This window comes from Wyeomyia smithii, chromosome 1, assembly GCF_029784165.1.
Source record: "Wyeomyia smithii strain HCP4-BCI-WySm-NY-G18 chromosome 1, ASM2978416v1, whole genome shotgun sequence".
Classification (NCBI taxonomy): domain Eukaryota; kingdom Metazoa; phylum Arthropoda; class Insecta; order Diptera; family Culicidae; genus Wyeomyia; species Wyeomyia smithii.
In genome coordinates, this window is record NC_073694.1 from 33,848,780 (window position 1) to 33,865,100 (window position 16,321).

The 16,321-nt window shown below is 38.0% G+C and overlaps 1 protein-coding gene across 4 annotated transcripts in view; it reads right to left on the minus strand.

Moving 5' to 3' along the window:
• LOC129724352 (calaxin) overlaps nt 1-14,940 on the minus strand; it is a 42,080-nt gene extending 27,140 nt beyond the window's left edge. For all 4 annotated transcript variants that reach the window (XM_055679160.1, XM_055679149.1, XM_055679181.1 and 1 more), the window contains exons 1-2: nt 14,615-14,940; nt 14,246-14,287 (exon numbers count right to left, since the gene is read on the minus strand). The gene's annotated coding sequence lies outside the window, so the exon portion shown is untranslated. The remainder of the gene's footprint in view (nt 1-14,245; nt 14,288-14,614) is intronic.
• Between the last annotated feature and the right edge of the window lie 1,381 nt (nt 14,941-16,321).

Consider the following 16,321-nt stretch of genomic DNA (forward strand, 5'->3'; position numbering starts at 1 on the left):
GCATATGACACGAAGACTTTTTCCTTTTACGGAAATGCTTGTGTCATCGCAGAACAATGACTTTGTGCATCCTGGAGGCAAATCAGGAAGATCTGAAGTGAATATGTTGTACAGGACTGGACCCAAGACTGAACCTTGAGGTACACCTGCTCTGACAGGAAATCTATCAGATTTTGAATTCTGATAGACAACCTGCAGAGTTCGATCAGTAAGATAATTTTTTAAAATTTTGATTAGGAAAATTGGAAAATTAAAAGTTTGCAATTTCGCAATCAAACCTTTATGCCAAACACTGTCGAATGCTTTTTCTATGTCTAAAAGAGCAGCTCCAGTGGAATAACCTTCAGATTTGTTAGCTCGTATCATATTAGTAACTCTGAGCAATTGATGAGTTGTGGAATGCCCATGGCGAAATCCAAACTGTTCATTTGCAAAAATTGAATTTTCGTTGATGTGTGACATCATTCTGTTAAGAATAATTCTCTCAAACAGTTTACTTATTGAAGAAAGCAAACTGATTGGTCGATAACTTGAAACTTCAGCTGGGTTCTTATCCGGTTTTAAAATGGGAGTAATTTTTGCATTTTTCCATAATTTGGGAAAATATGCAATTTTGAAGCAGCAATTTAAAATTTTTACTAAAAATTCCATTGTGCTCTCAGGGAGATGTTTGATTAGTATATTAAAGATTCCATCGTCACCAGGTGCTTTCATATTTTTGAAATTTTTAATAATTGATTTAATCTCATTCAAGTTAGTTTCAATTATTTCTGCAGGTAAAAAATTCTGGGAAGAAATTAAATCAAATTGACGTGTGACTTCATTTTCAATTGGACTCACAAAATTCAAATTTGAGTTATGAACACTCTCAAACTGCTGAGCAAGTCTTTGAGCCTTTTGTTCATTGGATACAAGAAAACGTTCACCATCTTTTAAAACTGGAATAGGCTTTGAAGGTTTCTTAAGAATCTTCGACAGCTTCCAAAATGGTTTTGAATATGGTTTCAATTTTTCAACTTTAGTCTCAAAATTTTGATTTCTCAGAAGAGTAAATCTATGTTTAATCTCTTTCTGTAAATCTTTATAAATAGTTTTAAAAACAGGGTCACGAGAACGTTGATATTGACGTCTGCGGACATTTTTCAAACGAATTAGAAGTTGAAGATTTCCGTCAATTATTGGTGAATCAAATTTCATTTGAGCCTTTGGAACAGAATAATTCCTGGCATCAACAATTGCACATTTTAATGCTTCCAAAGCGGAATCAATATTCACTTCGTTTTGCAAATCAAGCTCATTATTGAAATTTCTCTCAATATGAGTTTTGTATCTTTCCCAATTAGCCTTGTTATAATTAAAAACAGAGCTCATAGGGTTTAAAACTGATTCATGTGATAAAGAAAAAGTTATTGGAAGATGATCAGAATCAAAGTCAGCATGTGTGATCAAATCACTACATACATGACTTTGATCTGTAAGCACCAAATCAATTGTTGAAGGGTTTCTTACAGAAGAAAAGCATGTAGGACTATTCGGAGACAAAATAGAATAGTATCCTGAAGAACAATCGTTGAATAAAATTTTGCCATTGGAATTACTTTGAGAATTATTCCATGAACGATGTTTAGCGTTAAAATCGCCGATTATGAAAAATTTCGAACGATTTCTGGTGAGTTTTTGTAAATCACCTTTAAAATAATTTTTGAGCTCGCGTGTGCATTGAAATGGTAAATATGCTGCGGCAATAAATAAAATGCCAAGTTCAGTTTGAACTTCAATTCCCAAAGTTTCAATAACTTTCGTCTCAAGATGGGGAAGAGCACGATGTTTGATTCGGCGATGAATAACAATTGCAACTCCACCGCCGGAACCCTGAATCCTATCATATCTATGAACCACGTAATTGGGATCATATTTTAATTTTATGTTAGGTTTCAAAAATGTTTCAGTAATAATTGCAATATGCACATTATTTACTGTTAAAAAGTTAAAAAGCTCATTCTCATTGGCCTTCAATGAGCGAGCATTCCAATTTAATATTTTAATTGTTTTATTTAAAATCATTGCTAAATTTTAAATTAGAAACAATTTTAATAGTAAAATTTGTGCCTATTTGAATGGCTTCAAACATTGATTTTGCCTGCAACATGGCGTTCATAAGATCGAACATTGCCTGTTGCAAAAAAGAAAGTTTACCTGCCGTAATAGGCCCCAGGCAGTTGACATTAGAAAAAATATTTTCGGCAGCAATATTAGCTGGAGTGATAGGTGTACAATTATTTTCTAGCCTGTTTTGCTTACCCATATTAACGGTCATTTTCGAACTACCAACACTAGGCGGTATAATGTTCGAACTACCTGTAACCTGTGCATAAGTTAAACGGGTATGCAAAGGAGTAGGTAAACTATGCGTCACTGGTACGCTTGGAGAATTTTGTTTTGAAGTTGGTTTTAATTGAGAAATTGAATTTTGTTTACCTTGCCTTGCCTTAACAATTGCTAAACGGACTGGGCATTGATAAAAATTTGACATATGGTTGCCGTTACAATTCGCACAGCGAAAATTTTTACTCTCTTTCACAGGACATGTGTCCTTTTTGTGAGAAGAGTCTCCACAATTAAGACATTTTTGGTCCATGTTACAGAATTTGGAACCATGGCCATAACGTTGGCAAGTACGGCATTGGGTGATATGCTTTTCACCTCCGCCATACTTCCTATAAGTTTCCCACTTTACACGCACATTATACAAAGCATGTGCTTTTTCAAAAAATTTTAAGTTATTAACCTCATTGCGGTTAAAATGAATTAAATAATTAACAAGGGAAATTCCAGTTCTCTGACTGTTTTCGCCTCGTGATTTTTGTTTCATTAGAATTACTTGGGTAGGGGCTATGCCAAGTAATTCTGTTAAAGTAAGTTTGATCTCATCAACGGTTTGATCGTTGGTGAGACCTTTCAAGACAACCTTGAACGGCTTGGCGTTCTTGGTGTCATATGTAAAAAATTTGTACATCTTGTCAGTTAAATACTGAACAAGACGATCACGACCCTTTACTGAGTCGGCTAATAAGCGGCATTCACCTCTACGGCCAATTTGATAGGTAACTTTAACGTCAGAAACAAACGTTGAAAGTTCCTTTTTGAATATATTAAATTCAGAAGAAATAGTTACCACAATAGGTGGAACTTTCTCCTTTTTTAAAGATTTTATATTTTGTATAGTTTCGTTATTGATAACTTCCATTTCACCAGCTTCTTGCTCAGGCAAAATATCAAAAGGATTGTCACTACAGACACTCGATGTGTCAGAAAGAGATGCCTCTCTTTTCCTCCCCGCAGCGATGCGAGGTTTCTTTTTTCGTCCAGCCATTTCAGGTGATACGAAAAAAGTTAATATAAATGTTAAATTCAAAAGTAGGTAGTCTTGAGAAAGACTGATGGGAAATAACTTTCAGGTAATCTTTAAAAGACACACTGACAAAACACAAACTTTGAAGCTATAGGCAGTCAAAGACCAGTCCACAAGCAACCGAAAAAACGTCTGATCTGTAGGACAGTTCAAGACGCACTGATCGTTTAAAATTTCGTTAGCGGCGATTTGACCACGGTGGCTTTGGAATATGTCAGCGAGGGGGAACACAGCTAATAATCGCCTGATTAACTTCAGTATGAAAATGGCTGACTGCATCGCCATTTCGAGGGAACGCCAGTCGATACTAAGAATTGCTTCATTCAGTATTGTAAAGTCAGCGCGCCGGAAATCCAGACTTTGCTACCCGGACGAACACATAGGGTAACGGGGGTATTCTGGCCCGCATGCATATTTTGGCCCACCCGGTAACATTTTACGCATTTTATCTGATAAATTCAATGAATATTAGAAAACTGTGCATGCAACATTGAATAACACACTTAAGAATCATACTACACTTTAATTTTCGGCGAAAAATTGGCTCTAGGTAGTGTTATTTTGGAATTAGTTCATGCATATTCAAAGTCATGGCTGAGCCAACCCAAAGTCAAGAGGAAGTGGTAATATACAAGTCAACGTCCGGAAGCTATTGTAACAAATATGTATGCTCTTTTGAAACAATTCGTTGTTGTAGTAACATCAATAAAATGTCATAGAAACAGTTTGTATACTTTAACATGTTGGAAAAAGTTGAAAAAGTGGCTAAACGCATGGCCGAAATATGTTTGCCTCTTTCTGAAGCAAACATATTTTGGCCATGCCAAGTTTTGACATCTCTTTGATTACCGTTCGGCCGTTGCACGTGAACAAAGAAGCAGCTTGTGACAATTTACAGGTAATTACTTTTTAATTTATCACATATATCGATATGAAATTGGATGAGAATGCCTGTCAAACCGCTGTCAAGCCAAATCATTTCATTTTTAGATGCCTAAAATTTACAAAAATTCACAGCAGAAGGATGTTCTCCTCAAACCCACTATTATTGCTCTAAAAATACCGATGATGATCTTAAATATAATTAGTCCGAACTATTTCCATACACGTCTGTAGATATAAAGGTGGGCCAAAGTAAAAATTTGGTGGACCAAAATGTGTTTTTAGTACATCGTAGAAATTTGGATATTTCTAGGATATTTTTCAATATGTTGCATTGTTGAACGGTGTATATTAAAATAGACACTTAGCTGTTAAAAATGGTATGATAGAGTAGGTATTCATGTTGAAAAATTGTGTTTGTTTTTACTGAACTGTGCGTACACTTCCCAAAGCTGGCCAAAATACCCCCGTTACCTTACGATTCGCATAGATTCTCTAGGATTCCTGACATTGGATTCGTGGGCGTCCTTGAAAAGGATTCCTGAAAAAAGAATCCTTAGGAATGCCCTGTATATGGCTCTAGGATTCTTGAATAAGAACCGAGAGTGGGAATCCTCCGGATCGTGTTTGCGATTCCCTCACCGTGTTAATCGGTATACTGGGGATTCTTACTCAGGATTCTCTGCGTGTTAGTAAGGGTAGTCAACGATGTCCTCAAAAACTGTTGGGAGCAGCAGTTCAATTGTATCTTTAAGGGCATAGCAGCTCCAGAGCGTTAGATACTGTACTTTCACTGGCGATTTTTTCACCAGCTAAAACAAAATCAAGGACGCGACTGCTACTCTTTGCCACAGCATTGATTTGTGTCAGGTTGTTCGAACAGAATTCATCCAATAACATAGAGCTATGCATCGGGGGTGACGATTGCTGGACATCCATGCTCGGAAGTCCATTCGGTGAAGTAGACCAGACTAGATTAGAATGGTTGTAGTATCCAAATAGAATCGCGTTATCGGAGACATCCAAGTTCGATATTATCGATTCGATTATTGAGTCAATATGGTTGTTAATGCCCACATTTGTTCTTCGATTTGGTCGTAAATAAATCACTCCGATACTCATGGTCCCAGTTGAAGTTTCAAACCTAACCTATATCTGTTCAAGTGTGTCACAGACATAAGTAGGATCTAAGTAGCAACTCAAATTAGTGGAAACAGCGATGAGAACGCCGGGATTTTGTACTGTTTCTCGGGTTACGATCATTGCGGGAAACAGTGTACGAATTGCCAAATAATTGTTTCGAAAGTATCCGGTCGTCAAGCCAGGTTAAAGAAGTCATCGATCTTAGTTCACAGCCCTCTGACGTTCTGGTAGTAGATGATGAGCCGACGTTTGTTAGTAGTCAGATAACCATCGTCCGGAAGAAGTTGCGAAAGATCGCTGCAAGTCAGAGACGCATCAGGGATGGGGAAACTGTTGATACTAAAGTACTTGCCTGGAGTACTTCCACGGCTGCTTGAAATGTTATTTCTCCACTTTAGCAAACCCAAAAAAAAAATAAAATTTTTTTCATATGCAATACGAATGTATGAAAAATCTCATTTCGTTTGGCAAGCAATGAAACCTGATCGATAAAACAACATCGTGCTGTTTCATGCGAGGAAGACGACTAAATTCTTCTTGTGTCAGATGTAAACAGATAGTTAGAGTGCAGCACTCTCAACCATGAAACAGTATATCATGTTTTGCATCCTGCAGTTACAGCTAGGGGGTAACTAAATTCTGTTCTGAGTTCGAAATTTTTGTGTGGAGTCGAACTAAAACCGTCTTTGTTAAAACGCTCCAGTATTTTATTTAAAATATAGTGAATTTTCCAGATCAGTTAGCATTTTTTTCACAGTGAGTAGCCATCGCTAGGATCACCGCTTACATAAGTGAAAAGTTTAATAAATAAGAATTTAATTTCTGGGCAGACACAAAATATGTGTTCTACCGTTGTTGTTTTCCTGAAGGCTTGGTATTATCCAAGCTTTACTCGACGTCAGTAATGCGCCTCGTTTGAAAACGAGACAAAGTTTTACCTTCTTTGTAGCTTTTTCGATCGCCCCTACAATTGTAGTGTTTTTTACTTTCCGATGGGACAGAACCACTTAAACCTTTTTCTTGCGTCTACGCACGGATTTTCTCTGTATGGTTTTTTTTCTTTTGTCGAGGACATATTACCACTGCGACCAGTATTTAGTTCTATTGTGGTGTGTCCTCTTTTGCTGTATACCTTTTTGAGAAATATTGACCACTACATTTTTAGTGGACAACATCTTGAATTAAGGTATTATCCCAATCTGGTATTATTTTGCTTATAAACTGTAAAACTGCTTGAGGAAAACTAGCCCATATATCCGAAGGCTCTATGAGCCCTTTCCCAAGGAACTGGCGCCTTCTGTGAAATAATGCCACGCACTCACACAGCAGTTGTTGAGAACTTTCACTCTCTATACTACAAAACCTACAGCTATCATCATCTAGTTTCCCTATTTTTTAAGATGATACTTGCATAGACAATGACCAGTAATCAGTCCAGTGTACGTGCGTAAGTCTTTTTTAGAAAGATTTAGCAGTTTTCGTGTAAAAGATAGATTTGGTTTGATGAACCGCTTGGCTTGCCGAGCTGTCGAGGTGCCATTCCAATTCAGCAGCACTTACCCTCTTTCCCATTCCTTCAGTGTCATATCGAGAGAACTGTTGGAAACACCACAGAACGGTTCAGGGCCAATAAATTCCATCGCTAACCCGAGTCTGGCTAACTCGTCTGCTTTTTCATTTCCTTCAACACCGCAATGTCCCGGAACCCAGTAGAGATTTACCTTATTGCATTTAGCCAGTTGCTGAAGCATTTTTATGCAATCCCAGATCAGTTTGGAGGAGCAGCAAACAGATTTCAAAGCATTCAAAGCCGCTTGACTGTCAGAAAACTTGCATATATTAGCATAACGATAGTTTCTTCTTGAACAAATTGCAGTACATAGCGTATATTTCAGCCATTTTTCCAATGGTACTGAACAGTTCACTCCAGGGTCTGTGATTCCAGTACCTACCCTGTTTCCTAATTTCGAGCCATCAGTATAGAAAATTATAGAGCCGTCTCGGGTGCTGGGACCTCCACGTTTCCATTCACTACGATTTGGTTCTAATACAGTAAATAAATGATGGGGTCAGGGTTGCCACATTTAAATCTGTATTTTTCTTTGAATCTCGGGTCAAAAAATTTGTATTAAAAATCTGTATCGAGCAAACTAAGAATATTGGATGGAAACATTTCTACTTGCAGAATATATTTAAACAAATTCATTTTTCTCTACGTGATGTTTATACAGGTTTTGCTAATTTTTTTTAAGTTTTCGTTTATATAATATTAATATCTCCTCCTTGGTCTGCAACGTAGCTTTCAGCTTTTGAAATTGAGCTCATTAGCTTAGAGGCCATGCAATTTCTGCTTTCAACTATATATTAAAAGTATACGTTCTAAATCAGCAGAAGAGTGTGGATTTGTTAAAAAAATTCCCACAAATGATCTGTAACGGAAACTTGAAATAACCATCCCGCCTATAGTAGTGTTCAACAACTCAGACTCAGAGAACAACTCAGAGTTAAGTCATTTTTTTCAATGAATCTTCCGGTCAAAAAGTTTTTTTTCAAGCGTGTGAAATTCGTTAGATAGCCCGTGTAGGTCAGTTACTGGTACAAATTTGTTATGTGGATGCTTATCGACTGTGACGTTCAACTCGGGGGAGAATTTTCGGCTATTCAGTCTATTCAGAGCAGCTAAACGATGTTTCGCTTCTACTATCCGACGTTTCGATGATTTATTTCATCTTTTTCAAGGATTCTGGAATGTTTTACATAAAATTTTTGTTATCTATACATAAATTGCATGTTGTGTTTGACTTACAGAGGCTATATCGTTTGTTGTTAATGTATGTATGCATGTAGTAATATTTGTCCTAATCTGTTTTCCTTACTAAAATGGCGACAATTCTAACTATTGTCAAGATATATTATAAATTAAGCTTATTTGGATTATTATTTTAACACTACTCACTATAATTTGTTATATATTTATTTTCGTTATGTCTGTTTAAACTATTTATTTGTTACCGGGCGAAAAAACGGATCAGTACGGTTCAATTTGGCTTAAGCGTTCTATTTTAGCGTTGGTTTATCGTTTGCTTTTCTATCTGTACACTGTGTTGGTGTGTGGCAACTATGTTAGCTGATTTGACGTTTATGGATGAATGTATAACAGTTCTATTTAGCTGTGTTTTTAAGTGTGTGTATTACTCCTGCATATATCGAATCGAGTCCCTGTGTGTCTGTACGTTTGTTTATGCTGTTTTCGGTTGTCATAATATGGCATACTTCTAAGTACGGTAGTGACTGTTGTTCCTTATGTTTATCTAGGATTTTGGTGTGGTTCCATCCAAATAAGCTTAATTTATAATATATCTTGACAATAGTTAGAATTGACGCCATTTTAGTAAGGAAAACAGATTAGGACAAATATTACTACATGCATACATACATTAACAACAAACGATATAGCCTCTGTAAGTCAAACACAACATGCAATTTATGTATAGATAACAAAAATTTTATGTAAAACATTCCAGAATCCTTGAAAAAGATGAAATAAATCATCGAAACGTCGGATAGTAGAAGCGAAACATCGTTTAGCTGCTCTGAATAGACTGAATAGCCGAAAATCCTCCCCCGAGGGTACAAATTTGGGAAATTGACGCATCAAATCGTTTAAAGTTTTCAATTTCACGAACGATTTAAGATTACCTAAAGCTGCCGTTTTTACAACAGGATCGGTGGAATCGCAATTTGTTTTACAAACTTTGCATAGAAATCCTGACAAATATTTCGAAACGTTCATTTTCGAGCTTCATTCAAGTCACATTCCACTTTTTCTGCATTTATACCAACATAATCCTAATGTTTTCAAAATTTTTCCAAATTTTGAAAATCATATAATTGAATTCTACCTTTGAAATTGATTTCAGTTCGTCGGTATAACAAAAAAAATCTGTAAAATCTGTATTTTTGGCATTATTCTGCAATTCTGTCATACAGATTCTGTATTGCTTTTTCAGTTGAAAAATCTGTAAAATCAGAAAATCTGAATATGTGGCATCCCTGGATGGGGTAGGGAACGGATTAATCAGCGGTGCCTCAAACTCTTGAATTTTGTTTAACATCTATAATTTCAATGACGGAAACAAAAACTCTGATCATCTAACTGTGCAATTCCAAAACAAGTGGACAACCAATTTAACTTAAGTTTTATTTTGAATGAACCTTGCATGAACTTTTTCATGAACAAAAGATACCATTTTGTGCTATTGGTTTAATTTTTTGTAACACGACTCATTCAAAAATGCTATGTTGGGAAGGTACAAATATTTTCAAAGCCAAAACGGTTTGTTTGATTGATGGTCTTCGGCAAAGTTGTGTGGATAATAATTTTGTCTATCCGAAAAAAATATGCAAAGGTTTTGGCTCGGAGTCAATTTGGATCGGTAAGTGTTGTATTCCAGCTGATAACTATCGATAGTTTTCTTGGAATCCAACTGCATTGCCCTTCTCGGGTTCTATTCGCTGGGTTTTCGTCTGGGACTTTTTCCGAGCTGGGTATTTTGCGTCACTGCGACCAATTTCAGGTGGTTCTTCGACCTTTTCCGCTGTTTTGTGGTGCTTGTCTTGTGTTGGGGTATGCAGGTGTGTTTTACCTGTTTAAAGACTTCGACGAGTTCTAATGACTGGTTACTTCTGTCAGCTCCATTTACTACCTCCGACGGACAAGTCATCCGACTCTCCTCCGTTCTGGTTAAGCGTTCTTTCTTTCGGCTGGTTTCAAAACGAGGAATGGATTGTTACGCACTTGTGCGTCCAGGTTTTCAACCGAAGAAGAACGTTGCAGCATCCAGTTCGAAAGAGCCGCGAGCGGAGCGGGGGAGCGGAGCTTTCCTTCAAGGTTGTGGAAAAATCTGCTATCAAACACATGAGAAGATAACTCGGAGAGTAGGGTTGAGTTTACTAGACCCGACCCACTAAAACCCCCAGCCTTCAACCCAAATATTGTATACTTCTCGGATCTACCATGAAGTATTACTTCAGGAAGCCGGTTTTTGAGCATGCCCTATCTTAGATTTGGCTAACTCTCACAAGACCAGAAGTTAGTTTTCTCCGGCACTTTGATAGTCATCTCGTCGATTATTTCCTTGTAGTGCGTGGACTATTCGGAAAGCAGTCGCGCTCAGAATGGCCTCGTTCGCGCACTTTTCACCAACCAAATTCTACGGGGTGGTGTGCGGTGAGTTTGCATGGTCGAATCTATACAGACATTCAGGCACTGTCCATGGCCCGACAGAATCTGTGTCAGATGTAAATTGACTTCCCCATGTCGCCTCGTGATCCATTCGGCTACCGCCGGAATAAGTCCATGCGTCCACCTATCCTTGGTAGAGTTGGATCAATCTCTCTGCCACACGACCATCGAAGATAATCGTTCGCTGAACGTTGGTTATCATACGCGGTGGTGCCGCGATGGCCGATGAAGGCCATGGTCTTTGAACTGGGCATCGCCTCTCGTGGCCTTCAAGACTTCAGAGTACTTAGACCCATCAGTCTTGAGAATGAGCGCATTGCCCCTGCTAATCCCGTTTTTGTCGCTTTGTGTCGTTGTGTCGGATCGTTACCAGTAGCTTAGCACTTCTCTTCCGTGAGCCAGCCTCTGGGCTGGGGGAGTCGTGGTCCCCGGAGACTGCCTTGTTCTCGTTGCGGAGCAAACCTCAGCGAAAATTAGCACGTTTGCACGCATTTTGATGCGGTAGCGCTTTTCTGCTTATAAGCGAGATCGCGCTATCTGCAGTTTGCGAACGCTTTTTCGCTTCCTCGGCTATCTTCTAGGTTTCAGTGACCTACATTCTTGTATAATTGATGCAGATACGTAGCAACAGAAGACTCTGTATTAGGTTATCCGATATGTTGATACGTTCGCCCGTGAACTTGATTATCTCCTCAGGCAGGCAGAGCTTCCACACTTGGAAGCGTGTTCTTCTGGCTTTCTATTGTTGCTACCAGCAAGGCGCCAGAGATACTGCTTTTCTTTTCCCTTGGCGGCGGTCCTAGGCGTTTCCGACATGTCGACGTCACTAATCACCGTCGTTGGTGTCGCCTTAGGCGCACTAGTCTTTGCATCAACTTTACCCTTTTCGATTGGTGTCGCATTAAGCGTACCAGCTTTCGCACCAACCTTCGGATGGGTTAAACAACCCATCAACCTCTACCATCAATTCCTTGTCGCCTTACTTACATTTCAGTTAAAATGGGTACCCCTTCCAGCCGCTATCATTGTTCATGTTGAGTAGTCTCCTATATGGTCCCATGGTAAGCTACCCAAAGCCGGGAACCCTTGACTAGGGAAGGTCGTCATAGTGCCTTATGGGCTACTATGTATCGCCCCCGACCAGCGTAATTCAGAAAAGGTCATCTGGTCCTTAAACTGATTCCCACCAGGCAATGAGTGAAGAACGTTCTGGAAGGCCTGTCAGGTTTTACGGGACGGAGACCCCTGCATCCCTTTGCTACCTCGCTGTTTCAAGCCGATGTCACACGACTTTACTAGGAGAGCTCGGTGCAGGTGCCATTGGGAGCGGCCCTATTCTTTCCATCGTAGCTGCTTACGAGTACCTTGGATCTTACAGGAAGACGACGGTCCAGTTCCGACTCCCCACCACATTCTAGGCAAACTCCCGCTGCTGGCCCGAGACTGTTTGTTCGCATCAGTGGACACACTCTTCGCATGCATACCCTCGGCGGTCACCAAGCGCCTACTCATGGGGGCATGCAGCTTAGTCATGTCCTTATGCTGTGATGATGAGTAGTGCCTTGTTGTGGATTTTAAAAATAGATGGGGTATACCGATCCACATGTGGGAGTTAATAGGTGGGAATATTGCAAGGATTACGGATTAATTCAAGGCAAAGAATTACTAGGGAGGGATTTTGAGGCCGGGGTTTCTTATATATCTGGGAACCGTTGTTCTGGGCTGGTAGAAAATTTGCTGGTTGTCGTTGACAGGTCCATAGAGTTTATACTTCTGCGTCACGATAATTCCTCATGACTAGTGAGAGGGCTGCTATCAATAGAATGGAAATTGGCTGAGGAAGAGCTGAGATTGGCTAAGGGCACTGGTGTAGCGTGGGGGGGGGGGGGGCGGTGGTCGTCCGCCCCGGGTCTCCCTCTAGGGGGTGACATCCATGAGGAGAATTTTCATACGTGTCACTTTCAAAAGGGTGAGATTAACCATCAATTAGGTGGAGATCGAAGTTAAACCCTCGAATATTTTATGAATTTGCATCTAAGAGTATAAACTACACTCTGAACACTATTTCAAAAAATAGGTAGATTTAGTGCAATTGAAAACAAACTTGTGAAACCCTTGAAAATTATGTGATTTCGCTTCTCAGAGTATGATCTCAACCAATATTTCAAAAATGGGTAGATTTAGTGGCTGAGCGAGAAGGTTAGGTGGAGATGGGTAGTATATCCGGATAATACTTTAAAGTTAATAAATCTTTTGTTCTGATTAAGACAGGAAAAATTTTGTCAATCTTTAAATAGTCATAACTTCACGAAAAATGAATCAATTTTGACGAAACCGGTTGCATTAAACTGCAAAACTATGGTTCTTTGACAGATTTTCAACCTTTGGGCACCAATGAACTCGGAAAAAATTCTAGTTTGTTGTACACATATAAACCTAAAAGAAACAAGATATAAGAAAAAGTTATAAACGTTGCCAGAATCCACATTTTGACACACACTCCTAGAATCTGGATTATTCCCGGTGTCCGTTGGTCCCGTCAAATTCCCTAGTAATTTTTGGAAACTAGAATACTTTTCAGTAAAATATAACCGGTTTCATCAGAATTGATTCATAATTCGTGGAGTTCTGGCTATTTAAAAATTGACAAAATTTTTGCCTGTCTCAGTCATTTTGTCTACCTTCTGTATATAATTTTTTTAAATATGTTTATACTAGCATGAAAGCAAAGGTTGTGACTAGCTTTGTTTATCAGACTCTTTTTTCAGTTCTAGTGTCTTGTGTTTCGTTCTTCTTAATTTAGCATGCCTTTTTTAGTTCGAAACCGTGTGGCTTAATACGTTGAATTTATCTTGTCCCATTATTTTTTCTGTTTGTTATTTTCGTAACCCTTATTTATATTTTTACTTTTTCGTGTTATATCTCGCTTTTATTCCAATTTGAAATATTTTTCAGTTTTTTGTATATACATGATCATTTGTTGCATTCATTCACTTTATTGGTCGGTTGTTGATTTAAATTGCGTTCAATTTTACCAACTTTATTTTTTAAGTTTTGTTATATTGTTCTTTTTCTTCTTGCCTTTTTTTCTACCCATTGCTTAAGTATTATTCATATTCGGACTTTTCTATTCGATGTTTTCAATCCTTGAATTTATTCTGAAATGTTTCTAGTTTTAATTTAAAGGCTTTATGAAATTCTGCAAGACGCACAGAACATACTATAATTGAATATGCAGTGTTGTTATTAAAAATTTCATCTAGGGATCTGTACCTACTGAAATTCGTTTGTGGATTACTATTGGGAAATGGACTTTTCAACGTGAATTGTATATCAATTAAATGTTTGTTTGTTTTTTTTTTATTTTGTGTATGGACTTAACACTGGAGAAAAACTATTCTATTCTATATATTGTTGTTCATGGCTCGTGCAATATTACATCTGATTATAACAGAGTAGTATTCGCTACAAAGAAATGATATACATGCAACAAAATTAGTTCATGCTGCAACAACAACAAGTTCATGCAACAAACAAAACCGGAATCTACTCAAAACACTCACAGTTTTACGGCCGCAACGTCTAGAACCGGTGCTTAGCCATCGCTACGAATAAAATCAACAAGATATAAGTATCACTTAGATACCAGCATTCATGTACAGGCGAATGTCCTTCCATAATCAGTGATAATAGTTTTTTTTCATATTTGCTTATTTCATATACGTAATTATAATAGCGATAAATTTTCAATTAAAATCGAAGAAAAATATTCGGCAAAGTTCAAACCCTCCATATGGTGAACGTGGTGCTCCCCTACGTTCTGCTCGGTGAAGCATTTTTCGTTTACATAACTTTAGGCGCACACAATTTCGACGTTAAGCTTCGAACAAACTTCGCATTTTCGACTGAACACAGAAAAACTTTTTAATTACCAGCAGGTTGCTCCAAAACGCGTGGCGCGTATCTCAGTTCGAGAATCAGCGTGCTGTGTTGTTTCCTCACAGAAAAGGTAGCATACACCGGTATGGCACACCACGTTGCTTAACGTTGGCTGCGTGTGAAGGTTTTTAGGTAGGAAAGAAGGTCACAAAAGTAAGATTATCTCCGATCAACAAACAGTCGAAAAACGATAAACTTTTTCAAACGTTTTCGGTGGCAGATCTTTTCCAAAATCTTGAGTGATTGGAAAACAAAACTTTTCCACAAGAACAATCGGGCTTCGAACTTAACAGTGCAGAATCGATCACTAACTAGTTCACGTACGTTTGTTCATTTTATTGATATAAACAAAGTTGGTACTTCCTGCACTACGTGGGGGTGGAGGGGATCGGGAAAAGTCACGGTGCACCCCGTATAGGAAAACGTAACTTTGACCTATTTTCTATGATGATCTTCGACACCGAGCTTATTCGACATTGAAATCAGGCTTTGTGGATAGTACGAACAGCTGACGGTTGCTTCGTGGGGACAGGGATTACCCTCTGAACCATCAGAATGACATGGAGGCTGTTGTGGTATGAAAAATAGAGTATACGTTTTTGGAGATAATTCAAATCACATCAATGTTTTTCTAAAAACAGTGATTCCCAACCGGTGGCATGCGGTTGGTAAGGGGGGGGCACGGATGCCTTGAAAATTTGAAGGGTGGATTTAACTTTCTTTCTGCTGCGAATAATGACCAAAATATGGAACAAATTAGACGTGCAAAACGATAGGAAACTAACAGAACCTCGTATTACAAAAATTGTATTTGAAATTCCTTCAATACACCGCGAAGCTCTTAGTATAACTACTCTGATGCTTTTGAGTTTAGGCAGCCTGACGGAATAAAAACAACAAATGGTTTTTTTATTGTTCGAAGCATTTAGATTACTTTTAGTAATGCATGAAAACAAATCAATCGTAGGCAAAAAGCGGTAAAAATATTTTTGAATCTTATTCTTTTTTAAATTTTACGATTGTTTACCGGAAAAGTACTATTGAAAAATGAGACTGGTAAAAATTATAGTAAAGATTGTGCGTTCGATTGAAATGGGATCTTCTACTAAGTGGTAGGCAGAGAAACTACAATTTTGGAGAAAATTATATATTGTCAAAGAATTTGTGTCTAGAATATAAAATTCAAAATAACTAGATTTCAAATTTTGAACAGCTTTGCCGAAGATATTTCGAACAAACGCATTTTTATAGATATTATTTGTATGATTTTATTTTAATGCGAGTGAAAAAATCTGGCAACACTATGTGAACTTGTAACGTAACGTCAGCTGATCACCCATATCGCCACGGCACTAGGGTCGGAATCGTGGAATTTCATGACAAAAATCTGTAATTCGGAAACCATTGATGCTAGAAGTCTCATGTCTTTTAGTAAATTACGCTACAAAGAAAATCTATCTTTTGGTATAGGTTGTTATTAGATCCTATTATACACAAAAAAGAATTTTAACTTTTTATCTAATGAAAAAGCACAATAATTTCCTCTACAAACTTATTGATAATAATTTGTTAAAAACAATAAAACCGATGGACCAGTTTATTCAGTGAACCACCCTGACAAAAAATTATTTAATTTCTTGATATAAATATGAATCAACAAATGTTTTTCGAGAATCTGGTGCGTTAATACTGCCTGCATT